The 27,913-nt window shown below is 47.0% G+C and overlaps 1 pseudogene; it reads left to right on the top strand.

Annotated features, from left to right (window-relative positions):
* The first annotated feature begins 523 nt into the window (after nucleotides 1–523).
* Nucleotides 524–24,409, top strand: LOC123152830 (putative disease resistance RPP13-like protein 3; annotated as a pseudogene).
* Nucleotides 24,410–27,913: the final 3,504 nt, after the last annotated feature.

Here is a 27,913-nt window from a genome sequence, read left to right as displayed (position 1 = left end):
AAAGGAAGAAAATCCGGAGAAACACATCCTTGAACCAGAAGAGAAAAAATAAGGTGAGCGCACACTCTGTGTGAAACGTTGACAAATCAAATGAGGTGAGCGTCGAATAAGATTCTGCGTGTGAAAAACGCGTACTATTCAGTTTTGGATCTGCACAAATTTATTAAAGTTGGTACAAACTAAAGGTTCTCCTCTGCGATACTTTTTGCTTTGGGGACGCTTCTTGAGTGATGCTTTCCTTGGTGATACCCTATGCCATTGCCATGTCTTTCTTCTCTGCGAAATGCAAATTGCCCTGGCGAGGGCTACTTTCCTTCTTTGCATCTTTAATTGCGTGTACTAACAGGTAGAGCAAGCTAGGTGTCATCCGTGCCTCTTTTTGCTTTGCCTCTTTATGTTATCTCCAAAGTAAGCAGCCTGAGCGCACAGAGCATCCTACCAAAGCTACGAACACCCACGCCGGCCGGCCTTGTAGCACTTGAGACTCGTGAAAGGAAGGAAGGGCGGACGGAAAGAGCTAGATATGGCGGAGACGGTGGTGAGCATGGCGAGATCCATGCTGGGGGCCCCATCAGCATGGCCGCCTCCGCCGCGGCCACCGAGATGAGCCTCCTCATCGGCGTCCGCAAGGACATCTGGTATGTACTTCTGAATTCTCTTCCGGCCGGTGTTCCTTTTGCCAGGTCGATTTTGTTTTTACTAGTCGGTGAGAGGCATGTTTATGGATCCATGCTTGTAGGAGCCGACGGACCGCTAGCTTATTTTTATTTTTACAACAAAATGACTGGATGCTTCTTTTAGCCCACGTACCTAGTTCTATATAAACATCTCATCTGTCATAAATATCGTTGTTTTCCAATCGAAGTAGGAGTTGTTCCCCTCCTATATGTGAGCTGTAAAATGGCAGTAAACCCAGTTGTTCTAAGAAACCATGTTAATTAGGTTCATAAAAGACGAGCTCAAGACGATGCAAGCATTCCTCATGGCTGCCGAGAAAACAAAGAACAAAAACATCCTACTGAAGGTGTGGGCAGAGCAAGTAAGAGATCTAGCATATGGTATTGAGGATTGTCTTGATGAATTTATGGTGCATGTGGGAAGCCAGAGCCGTTCTCGACGGCTGCTTAAGCTGAAAGATCGGTATCGGATTGCCAGCCAAATCCGTGATCTCAAAGCAAGAGTTGAAGAAGTGAGCAATAGGAATGCACGTTATAACTTGATCAACACTGATGCCTTCAGCAACATTGATGAGGTGAATTCCAGCATGGAAGATGTTCGTAGCCACTCAGCTGGTAACATTGATGAGGCAGAGCTTGTGGGCTTTGTTAAGCCTAAAGAGGAGTTGATTAAGATGGTGGATGTTAACTCCAGAGATGGTCTTTCCAAGGTGATATGTGTCGTTGGCATGGGCGGTTTAGGTAAGACTACTCTAGCAAGGAAGGCATATGATCAGTGACGGATCTAGGATTTTGAAACAGGGTGGTCCATCTTTAAAAAAATTACTACAAATATGACATGCCTACCATCAATTGTATGGAGTATCTTCTGCAAAAAGAATATTTTTGCCTACGATCCTTCACTACTAATTTTACTTATGTTTTATGTGTAGGAACAAATGGCAGTGAAGAATTGCCATTCAAGAAATAGTTGCTTTGCATCATACTACAATTTTGATTTTAACTCCTAGTTCCAATTTACTATACACACAAAACACAAATTATTGTAAGTCAACACATGTTACTCCCGTTCTTCATACTTCATAGAAATTTCTTGATCATAGATGACCAGGCAGTTCTTCACGTTTTTTCTTCTTAATAGCAACAAATATGACATGCAATCAATCAGAATTTAGAAATTGGAAGTGTGAACAAAGGGAAACCTACGCAAATGAGAAATCATGAATTCCTGTTGACCGATGCATACCGCCTGCTGCCAGGCAGGACTGCACGCGCGGGGTGGTGCCAGCCTGCCGCTGTCGCTTCGACCAGGCGGGGCAGGTGACGAGTGGCTCCTGACGTCCTGGGAACGGGATGTGGCAGTGGATCCGCCGAGGTCCGCCGCTACGGCGAGCAGCTGAGCTGAGTAGGGACGGCGGCGCATAGACCAGAGAGGGGAAGGAGGAGACGGGAACAGGTGTGGTTGTGCGCAGTAGGTCGCAACAGTGCTTCCTGGGCTTTTTTTATTTTTTTTCCTCGAGCCTTCTCTACTATGGTATGCATGCCGTCGCAAAATCCCAGGGTGGGCCGCAGCCCACCCTGTCCACCCTCTGGATCCGCCACTTCATATGATAGCAAGGAAGATATTGTGAATAAATTTGCTTGTTGTGCTTGGATCACAGTCTCACAGTCATTTTCGAAGATAGAGATGCTCAAGGAGATGATAAGCCAACTTTTGGGTACCGAGTCATTGAGGAAATTCTTGAAAGAACTTGAACAGAAGGCAATGCAAGTAGAGCATCTCGCCAACTACCTCAGAGAAAAGCTAGAGGACAAGAAATACCTTATTGTTCTTGATGATGTGTCGACCATAGATGCCTGGAATTGGATCAAATATATTGCTTTTCCTATTAGAAACAATAAAGGTAGCCGAATAATATAGTAACAACATGAGATGTGGGCTTGGCTGCGCAGTGCACTTCAGAATCACTTATTGTAGCGATCAGACCTCAAACAGTCTGATCTCTGTGCTCAGGTGTCATCCCTGGATCAGTAATGCTGACACCACACAGTACTTGAAGGATTTATAACAGAGTAGCAATCACACACTTATTACATTGAATGTCTCAAAAGAGAACTTATTACAATAAATATGGCATAAAGCCATCTAATAACGATAACAGCGGAAGACTTGGAAGATAAGCGAGTCCATCAACTCCAACGGCATCACTGAGTATAGAACCACGACCTAAAAGCACCTTACTCATCGTCTGAAAAGTCTGCAACATGAAACGTTGCAGGCCGAAAACGGGTCAGCACATGGAATATGCTGGCAATGTAACACATAGAGAGTAATGAAGGAATAAGCTATACTACATGCATATATGGCTGGTGGAAAGCTCAATGGTTACAGTTTTGCGTAAAGCTAATTTTTCCCTACTGCAAAGGAATAAATTTTATTTAACTATCATGGTGGTTGTTAAACATTGAGAATGGTTGACAACATCCTCAATCCCAATTAAATTAATCATCATTAAAACCCAACAAAATTAATATAGAGTAACATGATAATCCAAATACTAGATACTCAAAACGTCCATAACCAGGGACACGGCTAATCATGATTAGTTTATACACTCTGCAGAGGTTTGCACACTTTTTCCCACAAGACTCGATCTCCTCCATGGGATTCTCGCACTACATGGTGTTTGAGAAACGGATGACCGAGACATAGTCTTTCAGAAGCGCTAGCACCTTACCATCGGGTAGACCGTACCAACCTATATCCCCTACATCAGCTAGTCTACCACTGTAAGAGTTCGCACGACTTAGTCAACTATGCTAGAGCCCATAGTAGCTTGTGGCTGCACACGTAAGTTTCTAGTATGAATAGTCTCATGATCCCTTTGAGCCTGGGTGGCGGTCCAAAAAGAAACAGGCAATCCTGGAATACCCAGGTACCTCAATCCATCCAGATGTGTGTTTAAGTTGCCACCTTAGATAAACCATTAATTAACAATCTCACATCTGTCATGGATATCACTCACCCAATCCACGTCTACTAGCATAGCATGGCATAATAAGCAAACGTAGAAGTAACTCCCAAAGGTTTGAAAATAAAACAAGTAATAGGTACTACCTCAACTACTTCCCATCCCATAATTTGATTAGATCCTAATCATGCAATGTTTGAGGATTGATCTAATGCAATAAAACTGGGTAGTAGAAAGGTATGATCAAAGTGTTACTTGCCTTGCTGACGATCCACGAAACCTAGAGATTCGAAGTAACAGGCGGCGCACTTCGGGTATTCTATCGCAGACAAACAAACAAGCATACAATAAGTACTCATCTAATGCACAGGTAAAACTTAAATAAAAGATCTAACCAGAAAGTTCAACTTAAGAACTCCGGTTTACAAAAAGAATCAAATCAAACGAAGCAACAAAAGTCAAATGGCGAAAGAAAACAACTTCGTTATACTAATCTGGACCTAAGTCAATTTTTACAAAAACAAAAACTTGTTTAAGTTGGTTAAACGGAAAGAGGGTTTCGATACGAAACTCCAGGCGCTTGAATCGTCTGATTCCGATAAACGAGCGAAAAGTTATACTAAAACGAAAATCGGATCAGAAATCACGATCAAAAATAATCGCAGAAAATCCGAGAAAAAAGAAAAACGACGAACAGGTTAACGAACGGACATCCGTTATCTGGATCTAAACGACGAACACGTTCGTTAAAACGAACGGATCGAGCGAACGCTCGCTAAATAGAATAAACCGAAATAAAACCGATCTAAATGAAAAAACGAATCTAAAAAGATAAACAGCGGCTTTAAAAAAACCGGACGGCGGGTCCGGCGAGCGGCGGCGCGACGGTGACGCGGGCAGCGGCGGCGCTAGGGTTAGGGTTAGGCACGGGTGGGCTGCGGCGGCGGCTGATGGGCTTTGGCGGGGCTCGGGCGGCGCTATTTAAAGGCTGCCCCGGGCGGAGTCCCGCTCGGGTACGGCCCGGAGTCGGTTCGGATTTTTTTAAAATAATTACGCGCAGAAAAACAAATAAAAGAAATACTAAACAAACTCCAAAAATCCTGAAATAAATTTTCCCCGACTTCTAAAATCATGCCGGACAAAGTGAACATTTATTTGGGGCCTAAATGAAATTTTGAAAAACACATATTTTTCCTAAATTCAAATAAAAATATCGAAAAACTCCGAAATAAAATTTTATTTGATTTTATTATTAAATCCTCAATATTTCTTTATTTTGGGAAAGTCATTTTATTTCCTCTCTCATATTTTTGTAATAGAAATAATTGAAGATAAAATAATTAAAATCAAATGATCCTATTCTCAAAATTTGAGAGAACTCAAATATGAAAATAACGAAACCCTCAACTCTCTCCGTGGGTCCTTGAGTTATGTAGAATTTCTAGGATCAAGACCAAGAGCAAATAAAATATGATATGCAATGATGATCTAATGTATAACATTCCAAATTGAAAATTTGGGATGTTACAAACCTACCCCCCTTAAGATGAATCTCGCCCTCGAGATTCGGGTTGGATAGAAAATAGGTGAGGGTGGTACTTCAACAAATCATCCTCTCGCTCCCAGGTGGCTTCATCCTCGGTGTGGTGGCTCCACTGGACTTTGCAAAACTTGATAACCTTGCTGCGGGTGACTCGGCTGGCAAACTCGAGAATCTTAACTGGTTTCTCCTCATAGGTCAAATCGTTATCCAACTGAATTCCTTCCAATGGCACTGTATCTCTTATGGTATATCAGCCATCTCCGCATGGCACTTCTTCAACTGAGAAACGTGGAATACATCATGAACTCCTGACAATCCTTCGGGAAATTCCAACTTGTAGGCCACTTCTCCCATACGTTCCAAAACTCGATATGGTCCTACAAAACGTGGCGCTAACTTTCCCTTAACTCCAAAACGCTTAATTCCCCGAAGTGGAGATACTCGAAGATAAACCCGGTCTCCGACTTCGTAAACTGTCTCCTTGCGTTTAGAATCTGCGTAGCTCTTCTGCCTGGACTTTGCTACCTTGAGTCTATCGCGAATCAACTTCACCTTCTGTTCAGACTCTTTAATCAAATCAGGTCCAAACAACTAGCGGTCTCCAACTTCGTCCCACGACAACGGTGTCCTGCACCTCCTTCCGTACAGAGCTTCGAAAGGGGCCATCTTCAAACTGGATTAATAGCTATTGTTGTAAGAGAACTCGGCATATGGCAAATTGTCGTCCCAACTAGATCCATAATCTAGCGCACAAGGTCTCAGTATATCCTCCAAAATCTGATTAACTCTCTCGGTCTGTCCATCTGTCTGTGGATGAAAAGCTGTGCTGAACTCTAGCCTGGTTCCCAAAGTTTCGTGCAACTGATTCCAGAACTTTGAGGTAAACTGGGTTCCTCTATCTGATATGATACTCCTCGGAACTCCATGCAAACATACGATCCTGGTCATGTATATCTTTGCCAACTTAGCACTGGTGTAAGTGGTCTTTACTGGGATGAAATGAGCTACCTTCGTCAATCGATCAACTACAACCCAAATCGAGTCATAGCCTGAACGAGTCCTGGGTAAGCCCGTGATAAAATCCATGCCTAACTTATCCCAGTTCCATTCGGGTATCGGCAATGGCTGCAACAATCCTGCTGGCTTCTGATGCTCTGCCTTTACTCTCTGACATACATCACAAACTGCTACATACTCCGCAATGTCCTTCTTCATTCCGGTCCACCAAAAGGTATCCTTCAAATCCAAATACATCTTGGTATTCCCTGGGTCGAATACGGTGAATCATGTGCCTCTTGCAGAATTAACTTCCTGATCTCCGGGTCATTGGGCACATAAACACGGTCTTCAAACCATAGGGTATCGTGCTCATCCTCACGAAATCCTTTAGCCTTTCCTTTGCTCATTTTCTCCTTTATAGAGGCAATCTCCTTGTCAGACTTCTGAGCTTCTCTGACTCTTTCCAACAAAGTTGACTGAATTTCCAATGCTGCTACATAGCCTCTTGAAACTATCTCCAAACATAGCTCACGAAGGTCCTCGGCTAACTCCTTTGGCAACTCTCCCGTCATTAGTGTATTGACATGGCTCTTATGGCTCAATGCGTCCGCTACTACATTAGCCTTTCCGGGATGATAATGCAATCTCATATCATAATCCTTGATGAGCTCCAACCATCTCCTTTGTCTGAGGTTTAACTCCTTCTGCGTGAAAATGTACTTCAAACTCTTGTGATCTGTGTACACCTCACAATGGTTCCCAATGAGGAAATGTCTCCATGTTTTCAATGCATGCACTACAGCTGCTAACTCCAAATCATGCGTGGCATAATTTAATTCGTGAGGTTTCAGTTATCGTGAAGCATACGAAACAACTCTTCCCTCCTGCATAAGCACTGCTCCAAGTCCACGACGTGAAGCGTCGCAATACACCTCATAATCCTTGGTCTGATCTGGCAGAATCAACACTGGTGAGGTAACCAAACATTTCTTCAACTCCTAAAAACTAGCCTCACAATCCTCAGTCCATATGAACTTGGTATCCTTCTTCAACAACTCCGTCATAGGATTTGCAATTTTCGAGAAGTTCTCAATAAATCTCCGGTAGTATCCTGCAAGTACAAGGAAACTCCGGATCTCTCCAACTATTGTTGGTGCTTCCCAATTTGTCACAGTGATAACCTTTGTGGGATCAACTGCTATTCCTTCTCCGGATATAACGTGTCCAAGGAATCCTACTTCCTTCAACCAAAACTCACATTTGCTGAACTTGGCATATAACTGATGTTCTCTAAGCTTCTCAAGTACTAATCGCAAATGTTCCTTGTGTTCCTCTTTATTCTTCGAGTAAACCAGAATATCATCAATGAACACCACGACGAACTTATCTAAAAACTCCATAAATACTTTGTTCATCATGTTCATAAAATAGGCAGGTGCGTTAGTCAGACCAAATGACATAACAGTATACTCATATAGCCCATATCTTGTGGTGAAAGCTGTCTTAGGTATGTCCTGCTCTTGAATCTTCAACTGATGGTACCCTGATCGCAAATCGATCTTGGAAAACACTTTAGCTCCTTGCAATCGATTAAACAGATCATTGATCATTGGTAGTGGGTACTTGTTCTTGATCGTTACTTCATTCAACCCACGATAATCAACAACCATTCTTAACGATCCATCCTTCTTCTGCACTAGAAGTACTGGTGATCCCCAAGGCGAAGAACTTGGGCGAATAAAACCTTTATCCAGTAACTCCTTAATCTACTTCTTAATCTCCTCCAAGTCTTTTGCGGGCATCCTGTATGGTCTCTTCGATATTGGCCCTGTGCCTGGCAAAAGCTCAATCAAAAACTCAATGTCTCTATCGGGTGGCATGCCTGGCAACTCTTCTGGAAATACGTCAGGAAAATCCTTTACCACTGGTACTTCCTCCTGCACAACTCCTGATAAGGAATTTACTTGTGTCCTTTTTGGCGCATGCCGGGATACATACTTGATCCTTCTTCCTTCTGGCGTCGTAAGTAAGATTGTCTTACTAGCGCATTCAATGTTCCCTTCATACTTTGACAACCAATCCATGCCATCACATCCAATCCTTGAGATTCCAATACTATTAGGTCCAAGGGAAACACATAGTTACCAATCCTTAATGGTAACTGATCACACCATCGACTAGCCATATACTCAGCTCCAGGCGAGGTTACTAACATGGGTGACCTAAGGGTTTGGGTTGGCAGGTTATACTTATCCACAAATCCCCTTGATATGTATGAATACGATGCACCAATATCAGAAAGAACGAGTGCAGTAAATGACTTAACCAAAAACTTACCTATTACTGCATCAGGCTGGGCTTCAACCTCCTCCATGTTAACGTGGTTCACCTGTCCCCTGTTGAAAGGGTTCGGCTTCTTCCCAGAGCTTCCATTGCCATTCTGGCCTTCAGGACATTCATTGGCATAATGTCCGGTCTTCTGACACTTAAAACAGATGACTTGGCTTAGGTCTCTCTTGGCCGGGGTTGATGGGGTGGTACGGTTTTGGCCGTTGCTTCCTCCATTCTCATTACCATTTTTGGGGCCATTATGATTGTGCGATCTACCTCCTCCATGGGTATGCTGAAAATGAACTCCCTGCTTAGGGGTAAGACGGGGCTTCTGCTGAGCTCCAGAATTGTACTTCCCCTGTCCATACTTTCTCTTGCGGTTTTCAATCTGTTGCTGCTTCCCTTCAATCATAAGAGCACGATCTACCAACTCCTGGTAGTTGTTGAAGCTTGCTACCATCAACTGCATGCTCAGCTCGTCATTCAGTCCTTCCAGAAACTCCTCCTGCTTAGCTGCATCCGTAGCAACGTCATCTAGGGCATAACGTGCTAGCTTACTAAATTCATCCACATACTGGCCAACTGTCCGTCCTCCTTGGCGCAAGTTGCGAAACTCACGCTTCTTCGTGGCCATAGCTCCTGCTGAAATATGGGCAGTACGGAAAGCTTGCTGAAACTGATCCCATGTGACAGTGTCCACATGGTAAGTGGCTGTGAAATTCTCCCACCATGCTACTGCGGGTCCTTCAAGCTGATGAGCGGCAAATTTCACCTTTTCCCCATCTGTACATCCTGCAGTGGTCAACTCCCTCCCTGTCTTGCGGAGCCAATCATCTGCCACTATCGGCTCGGTGCTACTGGAGAACACCGGCGGATTCAGCCTAAGAAAGCGGGTTAAGTGATCAACAGGTGGTGGCAGTGGTGGGTTGTTGTTGTTGTTGTTGTTGTTGTTGTTGTTGTTGTTGTTGTTGTTGTTGTTGTTGTTGTTGTTCTGGTTCTGGACTAGCAACTGCATCAACGCATTCTACTGCTGGATCAACTGAGTGAGCTCAGGTGGGAATGCAAATCCATTGTCATGTCTCGGAGGCATCTAAGGGTTTAGAAAAGATGAGAATTAAGAATAGAATGAGGTCTAAAGGGAAAACACTACCCATATGCTCATGAGGCAAATGCACACAAAATCACTTCATTCAATTAAACAAGGGCATACAATCGGTCTAGAACTATCGCAAAAGTGCTTGGACTATGCTATATACATGGTGGAATACTACTACTGTTATGGTGGTCTACTAGAAAAACTGCTCCGATGAAGACTCCATGATATCTGCTCCAGCTTCGTCTTCGAAGTCATCATCACTAGGATCGGAATCAATGTCGTTGATGATGATGTAGTTCTCTAGACAAGTGCAATCTTCGTCTTCTCCTCCGGGTGCTGAATTCCCCATGAGTTCTTCAATCTTCTCCTTAAGATCGCCGTTTTGTCTCACTAGAGCTACGATCTCCTCCATGTAGTCCTTGCGAGTGGCCTTCAGTTCTCCATCTAGCTCGATAATTCTAGCCTTCGCTTTCTTCAACTCCATCATGTTCGCGCACATCTGGTTCTCCTAGCGTCGAATGTGCTGGTTTAACTCCTGGATGAAGGCTGCAATGGATCTATCCTTCTTGGTGCTAACTATCTCCCATTGTTCATCTCGGCGTCCGCAAATCTGATAGATAGTATCCTTGAGGTCGTCTTTGTAAACTTCTCCAATGCATCCCATGGTGATGTGAGCTGCCATGCTCTTTCCTAGACTCCAGGTTGGTGCATTAAAGGTACACTCTATGGGCTCCGTGACTGGCGTGAACGTTCTTCCTGGAACTTGAGCTTGAATCTTCCAGCGCTCCTCTTCGGGTAAGGTGGCATTGTAGGTCCCGGTGAAACTTGGTATTCCGATGTTCAGGTACTTAGTGACTTCCTTCAGGTGTCGTCCAAAAGGTGTGTCTTCATCCGGCTGCGTGAACTTGATCCTCGCTTCCGTCATCCTAAAAGAGTAGAAAAGATGAGGAGTCAGAAATGAGAAGAGAGTAGTGGTCTAGGGCTTTTAGCTTAGTGGTCGTGTTCTACAGTCAGCGTGTGCTCTGATACCATCTTGTGGCGACCAGACCTCAAACAGTCTGATCTCTGTGCTCAGGTGTCATCCCTGGATCAGTAATGCTGACACCACACAGTACTTGAAGGATTTATAACAGAGTAGCAATCACACACTTATTACATTGAATGTCTCAAAAGAGAACTTATTACAATAAATATGACATAAGGCCATCTAATAATGATAACAGCGGAAGACTTGGAAGATAAGTGAGTCCATCAACTCCAACGGCATCACTGAGTATAGAACCACGACCTAAAAGCACCTTACTCGTCGTCTGAAAAGTCTGCAACATGAAACGTTACAGGCCGAAAACGGGTCAGCACATGGAATATGCTGGCAATGTAACACATAGGGAGTAATGAAGGAATAAGCTATACTACATGCATATATGGCTGGTGGAAAGCTCTATGGTTACCAATTTTTCCCTACTGCAAAGCAATAAATTTTATTTAACTATCATGGTGGTTGTTAAACATTGAGAATGGTTGACAGCATCCTCAATCCCAATTAAATTAATCATCATTAAAACCCAACAAAATTAATTTAGAGTAACATGATGAGATTCACATGATAATCCAAGTACTAGATACTCAAAACGTCCATAACCGGGGACACGGCTAATCATGATTAGTTTATACACTCTACAGAGGTTTGTGCACTTTTCCCCACAAGACTCGATCTCCTCCATGGGATTCTCACACTACATGGTGTTTGAGAAACGGATGACCGAGACATAGTCTTTCAGAAGCGCTAGCACCTTACCATCGGGTAGACCGTACCAACCTACATCCCCTACATCAGCTAGTCTACCACTGTAAGAGTTCGCATGACTTAGTCAACTATGCTAGAGCCCATTGTAGCTTGTAGCTGCACATGGAAGTTTCTAGTATGAATAGTCTCATGATCCTTTTGAGCCTGGGTGGCGGTCTAAAAAGAAACAGGCAATCCTGGAATACCCAGGTACCTCAATCCATCCAGATGTGTGTTTAAGTTGCCACCTTAGATAAACCATTAATTAACAATCTCATATCTGTCATAGATATCACTCACCCAATCCACGTCTACTAGCATAGCATGGCATAATAAGCAAACGTAGAAGTAACTCCCAAAGGTTTGAAAATAAAACAGGTAATAGGTACTACCTGAACTACTTCGCATCCCATAATTTGATTAGATCCTAATCATGCAATGTTTGACGATTGATCTAATGCAATAAAATTGGGTAGTAGAAATGTATGATCAAAGTGTTACTTGCCTTGCTGACGATCCGCGAAACCTAGAGATTCGAAGTAACAGGCGGCGCACTCCGGGTATTCTATCGCAGACAAACAAACAAACATACAATAAGTACTCATCTAATGCACAGGTAAAACTTAAATAAGAGATCTAACCGGAAAGTTCAACTTAAGAACTCCGGTTTGCAAAAAGAATCAAATCAAACGAAGCAACAAAAGTCAAATGGCGAAAGAAAACAACTTCGTTTTACTAATCTGGACCTAAGTCAATTTTTACGGAAACAAAAACTTGTTTAAGTTTGTTAAACGGAAAGAGGGCTTCGATACAAAACTCCAGTCGCTTGAATCGCCTGACTCCGATAAACGAGCGAAAAGTTATACTAAAACGAAAATCGGATCAGAAATCGCGATCAGAAATAATCGCGGAAAATCCGAGAAAAAAGAAAAACGACGAACAAGTTAACGAATGGACGTTTGTTATCTGGATCTAAACGACGAACACGTTCGTTAACGGATCGAGCGAACGCTCGCTAAATAGAATGAACCGAAATAAAACCGATCTAAATAAAAAACGAATCTAAAAAAAATAAACCGTGGCTTTAAAAAAACGGGCAGTTTTCTATAGAAAACCGTCGGCGACGGCGGCTACCTCGGGCGGCGGGTCCGGCGAGCGGCGGCGCGGGCGGCGGCGGCGCTAGGGTTAGGGTTAGGCGCGGGTGGGCTGCGGCGGCGGCTGATGGGCTTTGGCGGGGCTCGGGCGGCGCTATTTAAAGGCTGCCCTGGGCGGAGTCCCGCTCGGGTACGGCCCGGAGTCGGTTCGGACTTTTTTTAATAATTACGCACCGAAAAACAAATAAAAGAAATACTAAACGGACTTGAAAAATCTTGAAATAAATTTTCCCCGACTGCTAAAATCAAGCCGGACAAAGTGAACATTTATTTGGGGCCTAAATGCAATTTTGAAAAACGCATATTTTTCCTAAATTCAAATAAAAATATCAAAAAACTCCGAAAAAAATCTTATTTGATTTTATTATTAAATCCTCAATATTTCTTTATTTTGGGAAAGTCATTTTATTCCCCCTCTCATATTTTTGTAATAGAAATAATTGAAGATAAAATAAGTAAAATCAAATGATCCTATTCTCAAAATTTGAGAGAACTCAAATATGAAAATAACGAAATCCTCAACTCTCTCCGTGGGTCCTTGAGTTGTGTAAAATTTCTAGGATCAAGACCAAAAGCAAATAAAATATGATATGCAATGATGATCTAATGTATAGCATTCCAAATTGAAAATTTAAGATGTTACACTTATCTACCACCTTAAGCACCTGCAAATAGAGGATGCCACAAATTTGCTACTTAGAAAGAGTGGAAAAACACGAGAAAACATGAAAAATGATCAGAAAATGATGTCAGTGGTCAACAAAATAGTAAAGAAGTGTGGTGGTCTACCGCTGGCTATACTCACTATAGGAGGCATGCTTGGCAACAAAAAGGCAACGGAGTGGGAAAGTATCTATACACAAATCCCATCAGAGCTTGAGAGCAACCCTAGCCTAGAAGCAATTAGGAGGATAGTTACTCTAAGCTACAATAACTTGCCGTCTCATCTCAAGTCATGCTTTCTGTATCTAAGCATCTTTCCTGAGGATTTTGAATTCAAAAGGAGGCGTTTGGTAGATAGATGGATAGAAGAGGGGTTTGTTAGAGCCAGAGGTGGAGTAAACATTGAAGAGGAATGAGGCTCCCCGTGATGGGGCGATTCGAGGGCGATCATCCGTAGAGGAGAAAACCACGAGAGATGCGACTACGATCAGGATTCAGGAGGAAGGAAAGAGGGATCGGGAGATCAAGAGAGAGGAGGAAAGCCATCGCGATCCCCTGGGTCTCAGGGATTCTTGGCTCCGAACCAGGCAGGCGCTCTGCAAGTTGGTGGAAAAGAAATCAAGGCGGTCAAGCGGCCATGATGAAGTGGGAGAAAATTGGCTATTTGCCACTTTTAATATGGGGCTTCGCACAAATGCCACTGTCAAGATTGACTTAGTAAAAATGCCACTCAGCTCATATGTACTTTGATTAACATGCCATTCCAACCCTTTTACAGATTTCCCTTTTTCTTTTCCCATTTACAGGCACCAGAAAAGACTAAGCTGCCCCTGTTGTTATCAATACGTACTTGCATCTAATCAGCGCACTTGAAACAGACGAGAATAACGTGCTTGCCGTATCCACGTCTTGCGTCAACCTCTGGACGCCGCCCCCATCTCCTCGACGCCGCGTGACACTGATCTTCTCGCTGCCGCCGATTTCGTCGACGCTGCGTGCCGCCGATCTCCTCGGCGACGCTTTCATTGTATCTGTGATTGTATTTGTGGAAGGCAAACGTACACTCTCCTCTGACTGCAATTCCTTTTTCCTATCTTTACATACACTATGATTAGATACATGTAATTGCCAAATTGCAATGCAAGATTCAAGTAAAGGATTAGAGCAAACGTCACTTACAGGTTGCTTGCATCCCGTCTTCAGAACATGTACACGCATCCATCTCCTCCAGCCGGTGCTGGCATCACGCCACTGGAGCTGCTGTTCAACGCTGCCGTCGTATGTCTTGGCTCTCGGGACAAACTACCCCAATGCGCGAAGGGGAGGGCGAGCTGCGCTGGCGTGGGCCACAGGGCCAGCACTGGCAGCGAGCTGTGGTGGCTCGCGCAGGCATCCGCGAGGCTGCGCCGTTACGTGCAGACGTGCACGAGCACCGGCGGCGTGCTGCAGTGTCTCGTGCAGGCATCGGCAAGGTGATGGTGAGCTGCGCGGGCACGGTAGGCCGTAGGCGCGGGCGAGTACCTGCGGCGACCAGCGGATGCGCACACGGGCGTGGTCAAGGCGAGCTGCGGTGGCGCACGCAGGTGTGGGCGAGCAACGGCGGCGACCTGTGGTTGCTCGGCCAAGCATCAGCGACATGACGAGCCAGCCAGCCTACAAACGCATCGGATAAGGTTGAAAGGTCCAAGGGCACTTTGGTCCTTTCAGGTGCCAGAAAATGGAAAAGAAAAAGAAAAGCAATGAGAAAAGGAAAAATGGCAAGTTAATCAAAGTATACATGAGCTGGGTGGCATTCTTACGAAGTCAATCTTGACAGTGGCATTTGTGCGAAGCCCCATATTGAAAGTGGCAAATAGCCAATTTTCTCGATGAAGTGGATAAAAATCAGAAATCGGAGGAGTATCCAACTCTGGAAAGAATCGGGAATCGGCTACGGAGGATGAGAGAAGAACTACTCCAGAATCCTGGGGTATGTATCTTGAGCGTTAAGGGTAGTTCCCAAAATCAGGAACCAGGAGATCCACCAGATCGTGGGAGAGAGGAAACAAAGCAATTACCGATCCACATGAGGTTGGAGATGGAAGGGGATCAGATCAGGCCATTCAGACTTTCAACATCAGAGGATGGGAGCGGCCAAAAGGAATCTTATAAATTGGACAGCAGCCTCCCCACATCTTCACAAATCCTTTGTAGCAACAAACACAACTCCACCTCCTTGGCGAACCAACAGGGAAAGAGCGGTAAGGCGGCGATGCAAGAGCATGAGGAGGTTGCCTCGTGCGACCATGGCGACGGTGGCAACCGTAAGCTGCTGCGGGGGAGCTCGTCCAAGGCCAACGGACGTGCGACAAGGGAGGACCAGGGGGCCGGCGTGGTGGTGCTGGACCTTTCCAGAGAGAGGGCCATGATGCGTACGAGGTGGCTCGCGGTGGGCTTGTTCTTCTCGATGCAAGCCTTCAGCGCTGCTGGCCTGTTCAAGGAGCTCAAGGACAAGTGGGGGCTGCGCGGCAGACTCCACTACACACAGCTCAAGAACAACAGGTACATGCTGGAGTTCGAGAGGGAAGGCGACCTGCGTTTCATCCTCGACAACGGCCCCTGGACTCACCGCGGCGATGCCTTCCTCATCGTCCGGGTGGACGGCACCATTGCCCCGGGCGAAGTGGAGATCGCCCACATGCCAATATGGGCCCAGATATATGATGTTCCCCCACTCATGCTGTCCAAAGAGGTCGGTGAGAAATTAGGAGCTATTCTAGGTGTGGTCCTGGAGGTTGATACTGATAAGAGGGGTAGAATCCGCAATGAGTTTATCAGGGTTAGGGTTAAGCGTGATGTAGATGAACCACTCTCCCGTAACATCAAAACAAGAGTATTAGCTGAGAGTGGAGAGGAAGAGAAAGAGTTGCACATCTTAGAAGTTAAGTACGAGAGAGCCCCGCGCTTCTGTGCGTATTGTGGGCGAGTCGGACATGGCCAACGCGATTGTAAGCTGCCGGAGAACCTCCAAACAATGAGGTTCATGGCAGCAATGCGCGCCTCTCCGTTCAAAAAGAGTAACAACTTGAGTGGGGTCATAGTCCCAGAGGTAGGAGGGGCTCGTTGTTTTCTCAGTTTTGGCTCTGCAAGCGAAGATGAGGCAAAGGGGGAGGCGAAGAAGCAGACCTTGGCCTGCTATATAGGAATAATAGAGGAGATCATGGCTGACCCGATGGTACAGGAGGCAATCGCAGCTGCCAGAGCTGTGAGGGTGGGGGATGACAGCAAAAGTGGACACATGATCAAGCCAGGTAATGGAGAGAATGGCACGCAGGAGAGGGAGGCACTGAATAAAAGGCGAGCTGCAACTGGGCTCTACACCAACCTTGCCTGGGGCTGCTGAAGAGTTGGATGGTGATGCATATGCTACACCTGAGAAGTTGGCCTACCCACCGGGCTTTGTCCCTATACCTCAGAAACAAGCCAAATGAGGAATTGGCTGTGGTGGGGGGGGGGGGGGGGGGGGGGGGGGAGACGGAGGGAACTAGTGTGCAGGAGGGGAAAACAGGTGGACACGTCTCAGGAGGAGGCGGCCACCGGGCTTCGATCCTGGGGAAGAGGGGCGTCCGCGGTGCAGACGCAACAGAGGACCCGACATCAGAACAGGATGGGGCAATCGCAGAACAGTACAAGAAGAAGAAGGGGGCTGTCAACGGAGTGGACGAGGGCGAGGCAAAGGGCAAGGAAGCAACCGGCCATGGGGCTGCCGGTACCCTGGTGGACGCTAAAGGCGGCGTCCACCAGGAGCCATGACGCTCCTCAGTTGGAACTGCCGGGGTCTCGGGCAACCCCGGACAGTTCAGGAATTGGTGTGTCTAGTGCACACCTACAAGCCAAAGCTCGTTTTTCTTTCGGAAACACGGCAGAAAAATAAATATGTAAGCAGCCTAAGATGGAGATTAGGCCTGAAACACTGCATCACCCATGCCGGCATAGGAAAAGGAGCTGGCATTGCCTTGTATTATGATGAGAGTGTGGAGGTAATAAAACTTGCCGTGGGTTTGCGCTACATCGATGTGTTGATTCGCTTGAACGCTCATGGCCAGCAGTGGCGTGCAACCTTTGTGTATGGTGAGGCAAAAGGTCATGAAAGGCACCATATGTGGAACCTCCTAAGAAGAATAAAACCTGTGTCTGATGCACCGTGGTTTGCGGTCGGCGACTTCAATGAGACTATGTGGCAAGAAGAACATATCTCTTCTACACCCAGGTCTGAAAGATATATGTCGAATTTCCGTGTTGTTCTCTCTGAATGTGGCCTCTTTGACCTTGGTTTCAAAGGACCGTTGTGGACTTTTGACAACAAACAGGAGGGCCAAAGGAACGTGAAAGCACGCCTGGATAGAGGAGTGGCGTCCTCGAACTGGAGCGATATCTTTCAGCATGCATCGGTTGAACATATCTGCTCATCACGATCTGACCATCTCCCTTTGTTAGTGAGGTTCGGCCCTCGGTTGGAATGGAGACCACGAAATGAGACACGGGTTCCTGCTGTCCGGTATGAGTATATGTGGGAGAGAGTGGATTCTTTAAGCAAATCTGTTGAGAGCTCATGGAAGAAGGTAGGGACAGCAGACACACTTCAAAACCTGGGTGCAAAATTGGTTACGATGCAGTCAGATCTACGGCAGTGGGCAGCGAAGGATTTTGGCTCAGTTCTTAAAAAGACAGCAGAGGTTAGGAAACAGCTGAGCTACCTCTGGTCGGCGCCCCCTCCCCACACCAACAGCACAACATCAAGAAACTGTCGAAGGTACTAGATGAGCTACTACTGAGAGAGGAGATGATGTGGAGGCAAAGGTCGAGAGTCACAGAACTGAAGGAGGGAGACCGCAACACGAAATATTTTCAGAGAAATGCTACATGGAGAAAGAAGAAGAACTCTATCTCAAAATTGAAGGATGAAGAGGGAAACTGGGTGGAGGACAGTAAATGGATTGAGAAACTAGCTACACAATTCTTCAAGAACCTGTACACCAAGGATCCAGGGGTGGCACCCTTTGAACTCATAGAGCTGACACAACGTACTGTCGGGGATGATATGAATGATCAACTAACAAAACAGTTCACGGCTGAGGAGATTAGTGACGCACTCTTCCAGATAGGGCCACTGAAAGCTCCGGGACCGGACGGATTCCCGGCCCGATTTTACCAACGGAACTGGGCTGTCCTAAAGGAGGACGTGGTGGCTGCCGTACTACATTTCTTTGAAAATGGAGTCCTACCAGAGGGGATAAATGACACCGTCATTGTACTAATCCCTAAAGGAAATGACCCACAGACGTTGAAAGATTTCCGTCCTATCAGTTTGTGCAACATCGTGTACAAGTTCATTTCCAAGTGTCTTGCAAATAGACTGAGACCGGTACTAAATGATATAGTGTCAGAGACCCAGAGTGCTTTCATTCCGGGGAGGATGATTACAGATAATGCAATCATAGCGTTTGAATGCTTTCATAAAATACAGCATAGCAAGAACCAGCATGATACTCACTGTGCCTATAAATTGGATCTAGCAAAGGCGTATGATCGAGTGGACTGGGGGTATCTTGAATAGGTCTTAGGCAGAATTGGCTTTTGTACGAAGTGGATTAAGTGGGTCATGGAGTGTGTGACATCGGTCAGATTTTCAGTGAAATGCAATGGGGAATTGTCAAAATTCTTTTCACCATCCAAAGGCCTCCGCCAAGGGGATCCAATTAGCCCATATCTCTTCTTATTCGTTGCAGACGGTTTGGTTAAGCTGTTAAACAGAGAGGTGGCAGGTGGACAGATCACACCAATCAAAGTAGCAAGGAATAGTCCGGGCATCTCAAACCTGCTTTTTGCTGACGATAGCTTGCTGTTCTTCAAGGGAACAGTGGACCAAGCGAGAGCAGTGAGGAGAGCGCTGAATATTTTTGAGAGATGCACCGGTCAACTTCTTAGCTCAAGTAAGTGTTCCATCTTGTTCAGTGAGAAGTGCCCTGAACCTGTGAGAGAGGGTATCAAAGAGGTGCTGGAAGTAGAAACATCCACTTTTGAGAGCAAGTATTTGGGACTACCAACTCCGGAAGGGAGAATAAAAGACGAGAATTTTCAACCGATCTTAGACAAACTTGGAAAGAGATGCAACAGTTGGAATGAGAGGTTCATGTCTTACGCTGCCAAAGAGGTACATGTCAAGTCGGTCGCCCAAGCTATCCCCACCTTCATTATGGGCGTTTTCTTGTTATCAAAGGGCTTATGTGAGAAGTATGAAAAATTATCAGGGATTTCTGGTGGGGTGATGAGGATGGCCATAGGAAGGTCCACTGGATGCCGTGGGAACGCATGACCCAACCGAAAAGAGCGGGTGGAATTGGTTTTAGAGATATGCATCTATTCAATCTGGCGTTACTGGCGAGGCAGGGTTGGAGGCTCATTCAAAATCCAGAGAGTTTGTGCACTCGAATCCTCAAGGCAAAATATTTTCCTAAAGGTGATCTTCTTGATACTGTTTTTTCCTCCGACGCCTCACCGGTTTGGAGAGGCATAGAGCATGGCCTGGAGTTGCTGAAAAAAGGACTTGTGTGGCGAGTGGGAAATGGAAAACGCATTCAGATTCAGCGTGACCAATGGATCCCACGGAAGGAGGGTTTGAGGGTAGCGAGCTTTAGGAGAAGATCTAGACTCCGGTGGGTAAACCAGCTAATTAATCCGGAGACCAAAGGTTGGAATCGGGAACTGGTCAGCAACATCTTCTATCCTTTTGATGCAGAGGAAATCCTAAAGATAAATAATCCTTCGGCAGAAGTGGACGATTGTATTGCCTGGCACTATGAGAAAAATGGTATTTTCACAGTTCGAAGTGCGTATAAGCTAGCGGCTAGTCTGGATCGTAACACATCCGTGGGTGCATCGTCCTCTACCTCAGATGCAGGAGATAGAAGTATTTGGGATGTCATATGGAAAATGAAAATCCCTGAGAGAATAAAGATTTTGGGGTGGAGAATCGCTACAGGAACACTCGCAACTAAGATGAATAAATTCAAACGTACGATTGTCCATGACAGCGTATGTGATTTATGTGGACATGGGGAAGAGGACGAATTCCACGCGGTCTTAATATGCACAAAGAGCAGGGCTTTGAGGTTTGCTATGCGGAAAGTGTGGGGAATACCGAATGAACATGAGTTCGGGTACACTGGGAGAGACTGGCTTCAGGTGTTGTTAGACAAAAATGATTCAGAGATGAGGATCAAAATCCTACTTCTACTGTGGCGTGCCTGGTTTTTACGTGATGATTGTGTGCATCATGAGGGTAAGGAATCTGTATCGAGATCGGTGCAGTTCCTGATTGGGTACGAGAGGGAATTACAGAATCTGTCACTGGATGATCGGACTAACGGGAAATGCAGTGGCTCTTTGTCAGTCTTCGGATAACCAAAACCTCGGGATCAGTCGAGTGTAGATACATCCCTTCTGTGGGAGAAGCCATCGTTTGGTGTGATTAAAGTAAACACAGATGCGGCCTTCCTCCCAGGGACGGGCCAATGCTGGGCCGGGGCTGTGGCCAGAGACCACCAGGGTGGGGTTCTCTTCTCCGTGAGCAGGGCGATGAGGGAATGCAGCTCTGTGGAAGAAGCAGAGGGACATGCCATCCTGATGGGGATCACAACACTATTGGCCATGTACCAGGGTGACCTGATCGTTGAGACTGACTGCAGTTTGATTGCAAAGGAACTGGAGATGGGGTGCCCAAATCGCTCTGCATGTTTCTCAGTTGTCAGCGACATTAAGAGCACGGCGAGAAATTTCAACACGTTCAGGATCAAAGCGGTCAAAAGGTGCAAGAACAAGCTGGCCCATGAGCTAGCTGTGTGGGGAAGGCGAGAGGGAGACTCGCTGATCATCGCGAATGTGCCGGAAAGGCTTCGCTCGCTCATGCTATCTGAATGTTCCATGTAGATGGTTCGTGTATTTGGGTAGTCATTCTCAAAAAAAAACATTGAAGATGTTGGAATAAGTTATTTCACTGAGCTAATCAACCGAAGCATGATTCAGCCCTCAAAAGTGAGCATAGAAGGACATGTTAAGAGTTGTCGAGTCCATGATATCATGCGTGATGTGATGGTCTCGATATCCAGGGAAGAAAATTTTGTGTATTTGGCAGGAGATAATGCAACTATTGTATCAGAGGGGAACTTTCGTCATGTAGCATACAATGGTAGTAAGTGCCCAAAATTAGGCATGGATTGGAGCCATGTCCGGTCAGTAACTGTGTTTGGTGAGAGATCATTGGGTCCATCACCTTCAGTTTGTTCATCTGACATGAGAATGCTCCGGGTCTTGGATCTAGAGAATGCACAGTTTCAAGTCACACAAAAGGATATCAGCAACATAGGATTGTTTCGCCACTTGAAGTATCTGAATTTTTCTCATCCTCGAGGATATTCACATATTTATAAAGTTCCTAGATCCATAGGGAGATTACAAGGCTTGCGCACTTTGAACTTTAGGGACAGTTATATTACAGAACTGCCAAATGAGATTTGTAAACTCAAGAGTCTACACAGTCTCTGTTGCAGCAGAAATAATTCATATCAATACTTTTTTGACTTGGGTGGCCCCAAGAATTGCTTGCTGGTCACATTTGTTGTGCCCATTCTGTTCACACCTTTGGTTGATCCTAGTGAGCGCACCGAGGTAGTTGCTGAGCTACACATGGCATGGTCTAGCCGTTGGTCAAAGTCAGAAGGTGTGAGTGTGCCAAAAGGAATGGGTAAACTGAAAGAGCTGCAAATCCTAGAAGTTGTGGACATCAGCCGAACTAGTGGCAAGGCAATTAAAGAGCTAGGTTGGCTTGTGCAGCTGAAAAAACTGAGCGTGCTAACAGAAGGGGCCACCAAGCAGAAATGCAAGGAACTCGGTGATGCCATTCAGAAGCTCCCTTTCGGTGGATGGTTCACTCGAGTGGCTGCATGATGTCTCCTCTCCTCCTCCCCTGTTGAGGAGTCTGAAGTTGTATGGATGCCTTGGAGAGATTCCTGCCTCCGTTGGCAATCTGATGCATTTGGTAAAGCTTTATTTATGGCGCAGCGAAATAAAGGAAGAAGGTAAAATCATGGAAATACTAGGGCCACTTCCCAACCTCATGCAGCTTCGTCTTAGATACAACTCTTATATTGGGGAGAAGTTGGTGTTCAAAATTGGAGCATTCCCAAATCTCAAGAAGCTTGATATTTATGATCTGGCGGGACTGAGAGAGTTGAAATTTGAGGACGGCGCCTCACCCCAGCTGGCAATGATAGATATCACTGCGTGCAATTTGGCATCAGGAATTACTGGAGTCAACCAACTTCCAAACCTCAAGCAGATCTCACTTGGTCAAGTGGCGAAGCTTGCTATGCTGCAAAGTGAAGTCGGCGCACACCCCAACAGTCCCGTGCTACGACTATCCAAGGAACTGGGAGGCACCGTCGCCCAAGTGGGAGAATCAACAGGGGAATCCTCATCTCTCCATCCCGAGCCTGAAGATGCAGGAGAGAGCTCACGGTCCCAAGCGGTGGGCATGGCGACGGCAAACATCAGGTCAGCTCAGCTAATTGCTTCTCTTTCCTTCAACTAGTAATCCTCCTTTTCTAAAAAAAGCGTAGCAGCTATGGAGTGCGATGTGCTAATTAGCCTGTACTCTGTTTTCCCTTTTGTGTGTAACAGCCAAGATGATGTGCTTTACACTTACAACTCGTGCTGACCGAGTCGGAGCAAGCCTCCTACCAGTTCCACTTCCACAACTGGTACAGCTCAAATATTGCACTATTTCCTTTTTTTTGGTTTGGCTCGATTTCTAGGTGTCTTGTTCTTTTCAGTTTGTGCTCAAGCATTTTAACTAGTAGTACAGCTCAAATATAACGCAAGCATGATCTCGGTCACATTGTATTCAACTTGTGAACACATATTTTACACGTACCCCTGTTTGTAGCAAAGACTTCCTTAATTTTCTACCTGCTGACAGAGTTTCACATCTCAGGTTGTCGAAATAAACTACTACATGTGTAATTGTTCATCCCATTATCGAAGAGCATTAATAGGTCAGCTAACTTCTCTTTCGTTCAGAAGTAGACGCTATTAAACGAGATTTTAATTTCTACTGTATGCATTTGTTTTCCCCTATCTTATCTTCATATAAAAGACACACAGATTGTGTGTTGTTGAATTTTTTTTTTTACACTTGATCTCTTTTTTTCCGGGAATACACAAAGAGTGCGTATCATCTGTCTTGTAACAAGATGTTGTGTTGTACGCATACAATTCAGGCTGATGCTAGTAGCTGGTCGTTTCCCTGGCTCTCATCATCATCTCTACCATGCCACAAGTAGAGCTTGCTCTGCTTTCCCTCTGTTTGTTTGATTCCATCTGGTCTGTGAAATGTCTGTTACTGTTTTTGTCTATCAGAGGAGAGTTGGAGTATTCAGTAGCCTGGCATCGCTAGCATTCTATTTCCAGCATGTTTTAGTTTCTATGGAAAATTCTAGCTTATTCTTCGCGTCAAATTCATCTAGTTGTACAACAAATACTGTTCCCTATATGTAAGAGCTCTCTTAAGACACTCCAACCAAGTCTTTCGTTTGCATGGTAAACATTACATATTTTCAACCAGCGACAAGCGGGGTCTTTAATTGCATGATCAATATTCTGAAAAAAAATGTTTATTCCAAGAATCTTGGTGTCCAGGAGTAACTATAAGATTTTAGAAGCATGTCTGTGAATAATGAAGCTGGAGTGAGTGAACATCCCAACCATGTCCTGTTGTGAATGGAGCAAGACTCGAGTACTGAACTGACCGTGATGTAGTGATCTGAAGTGAAGTTGAAAGCTGAGGGATCCCTTTGGAGTTCACAATGGCACGACAATCCATGCGGATCTGAAGTGTGTCACCTGTGAAGGGATCATACTGATAAATGGTCAGTTCAGCAACATCCAACATCTCATTTATTTTGTTGTCCTCATGTTAGATTGTTATGCATGCTCTGTTCTTCAGTTCCTGACAAAGTTTTCAGCTTATGGCACCCCTGTGCCCTGTCTATATCAAGAGTTCCTCCCTTTGTGACAGAGTTTGACATCTAACATGCATGAATTGAACTATTGCAGGGTAGAAGAAAAGGAAGATACAACAGAATACAGATGATGCACCATTAAGCTGCAATGTTCATCCTACTGTCCATAATTATAAATATTCAGCTGGGCAGAATAAGAGGCTAAATTGTTTCTCTGTGTTCTCCACTTCTCTGTGTGCGTACTTTGTGGTAGGTTTTTTTTGTCACCTACATGTTATAGACTGTTCAATCGATTAACTGACGTCATACAATGAATTCAGTGACGATGACACTAACACCTGGGCAATTCTTCATGCAGATCTCTGACGTTTTAAACTCTGGCGACCTTGGACCAAACTACAACATTATTTCCAGAGCTGCGACGCTACCAATCTAGTTATCGCTGGTTTCAGTTTGCAATAAAATTACAGTTTCCACATTCCTCTTGTCAACGTTTTGATAGAATGGGGCTGGGTTCAGTAGCAAGTTGGTTGAGATTCAGTATGGGGTGATGCCAGGTCGGTCTGTACTATACTGTACCCTTGGGGTTGTTATGACCAGCATATTAGGGGCTTAGCCAAGTGGGTTATGGCCCAAGTATCTTAATCATTATTAGGGGCTTAGCCCAATTATCTTATCGTATTAGGATTGTTTGCTTAGGAGTCAAGTAAACCTCTCTATATAAAGAGAGGACATGTATCAATCTAATCAAGCAAGAAGCAATCAATATTTGCTCGGCTTCCCTTAGGGAGCCGGGAGATCTAAACCCTAGCCGCCTCTTGCGTCCGCCGCCGTCGCACCAGCCGCAAGGACGGCGCCCAGCCGCCGGCCGCCGCGCAATCTCCTCCTCCCTCCTCCCTCCTTCCCTTACAGGCTACGCCCTAGACCGGATAGAACCCTAGTTTCTACCAATTTGGTATCCAGAGACTCAGGTTCGATCATGTCGTCATCCCCACCCACGCCGCCGCTGCCCATCATCACCACCGCCCCGATGACCACGGCCGGGTCCCCAACGCCACCGGCCCCAATCACCTCCGCGCCGCCGTCAACGATCCCCATCTTCACGCCGGAGGAGATGTCCAGCACCTTGCGGGACCTCATGACGGACGTCCAGGGCATCACCCTGTACCTGGCCGGCCCGCACGCCACCCCGCCGGCTGCGCCCCCCACCTACAGCCATCCGGCGCTGCACTGGCCGATCCAGAACACGTCTGGCCCGAGCAGGACGCCCCTGCTGACGTTCCAGTCGGGACACACCAGCGGGCCCCCATCGCTGCTGCACCTACAGCCGCCCTCAGCCGTAGCCCAGCTCTGGCTGTCGTGGCCGTCCCAGGGCGCGCCTGCAATTGGCGGGACACCGTTGCTGCCGTTCCAGGCGAGGCACCACAGCGGGCTGCCACCGCCGCTGCTGCACCTGCAGCCACCCCCAGTCGCGGCTCCCCTCTGGCCGCAGTGGCCCCCTACTGCAACCGCGGCTACCGCCGCGTCCGCCCACTCTCCACAGCAGCCGCTGCAACTCCAGGCACCACCTCTGCCCAGCTCCGGACTGCCGTCACCGGCCGGCCTGCCGATACACCAAGTCCGGTTCCCACCCTCCCCGTCGCCACTGCCAGCTTGGGCGGCTAGGTCTTCGCCATCGCCAGTCTACACCACGGCTCCAGAGCAGCCGACCCCGTTTCCGCAGTTCGGCGGGCCATCCGGCTTCGCGGGTCCCTACCCGGAGTACTCCGACCAGGCGCCACCCGCCTCGCTGCTCCGCACCTCCGAGCCAGCTCAACACGGCACTCCGACCCAGACACTGTCGCGGTTCGCCAAGATCGACTTCACCACCTATGACGGCACGAAGGACCCCCTCAACTGGCTCAACCAGACCAGTTCTTTCGCGGGCAGTGCACCCTCGCCTCGGAGCGCACCTGGCTCGCCTCTTACCACCTCCGTGGCGCGGCACAGACCTAGTACTACGCCCTTGAGCAGGACAAGGGCAGCATGCCCCCTTGGGAGCGCTTCTGCGAGCTCTGCCTCCTTCGTTTTGGGCCCCCGATCCGCGGGAGCCGCCTGGCAGAGCTAGGCCGCCTTCCGTTCACCTCCACGGTTCAGGACTTCGCCGACCGTTTCCAGGCCCTGGCATGCCACGCGTCCGGCGTGACGGCGCAGCAGCGGGCCAACCTCTTTGTCGGTGGACTTCCGGATCACATTCGCGTGGACGTGGAGCTTCGGGGACCCCAGGATCTCCAGACGGCCATGTACTATGCCCGCGCGTTCGAGCGCCGCGCGGTGGCCGTCCAGCAGGAGTCACCGTCCCGGGCCACTGGGTCGCTACCCTGGCCAGATCCCACTCAGGGTCGGCCTGCTCAGGCTCCCGCGGCACCCCTCGCCGCGACCGCGGCGCGCCCGTTCCGCCGGCTCACCTCGGTCGAGCTACTCGAGCGTCGCCGCCAAGGGTTGTGCTTCAACTGCGACGAGCCCTACACGCCCGGCCACGCCTGCCCACGACTCTTCTACCTGGAGGTTGCAGAATACATTCCGGAGGACGTCGTCGCCGCCGACCTTGCCGCCCCAGCTGTCACGAAGGTGTTTGACGCTGGTTGATCACCTCGAGGAGTTCAGCAAGCGCTTCCCCACCTTACAGCTCGAGGACGAGCTGTTTGTGCAGGCGGGGGGAAGTGTTATGACCAACATATTAGGGGCTTAGCCAAGTGGGTTATGGCCCAAGTATCTTAATCATTATTAGGGGCTTAGCCCAATTATCTTATCGTATTAGGATCGTTTGCTTAGGAGTCAAGTAAACCTCTCTATATAAGGAGAGGAGATGTATCAATCTAATCAAGCAAGAAGCAATCAATATTTGCTCGGCTTCCCTTAGGGAGCCGGGAGACCTAAACCCTAGCCGCCTCTTGCGTCCGCCGCCGTCGCACCAGCCGCAAGGACGGCGCCCAGCCGCCGGCCGCCGCGCAATCTCCTCCTCCCTCCTCCCTCCTTCCCTTACAGGCTACGCCCTAGACCGGATAGAACCCTAGTTTCTACCAGGGGTTCTTCCGAGAGGCAATAGCATTAATGTGTTTGTGGGAACATCTTCTCTCAGACCGCTATGCTATGATGGTGCTGTTACAAAATGTGTATCCCACCCCCTGTTACAGACTGCTTTACATATGCACGATTTTAATTTGTGTGTTCCAAAAACCTGAGTTGCCGTCAGTAAACAACTGAAATACTCGCTCCGGTGGTTGTGCTCACTGCTCGCGTATGCGGAGGAGCCGCTAGAGGTGACCAGATGCGTGGTTGTGATGTTGTTCCTGGTGTCGGTCGCGGCGGTGCCACCCTCGATGCCTCGGAGAGTACCTTGGGATCGAGGTACAAGTGTACAGCAGGAAGTTTCCCTGAAAGGAGCTCACCAGCACGTGCATGCTTTGTGATGGATGGACTAGAAGGTGGGCAACACCAAGAAAAGGTAGACGTGCAAGACGGAGATAGCAGCCTATCAGGTCGGGCTGCAGATTCTCCAGGAAGCAGTCCACGGGGGTGTGGCCCAGTAAACAATCTAGAAGGCAGTTTGAGCGGGCTGAAGCGCCCAGGAATTGGGCTGACAGGTCCAAAAA

The sequence above is a fragment of the Triticum aestivum genome, chromosome 7A, assembly GCF_018294505.1.
Source record: "Triticum aestivum cultivar Chinese Spring chromosome 7A, IWGSC CS RefSeq v2.1, whole genome shotgun sequence".
Lineage (NCBI taxonomy): Eukaryota > Viridiplantae > Streptophyta > Magnoliopsida > Poales > Poaceae > Triticum > Triticum aestivum.
Note: the sequence above shows the minus strand (reverse complement) of the source record. Positions and strands in the feature narration are given on the sequence as shown.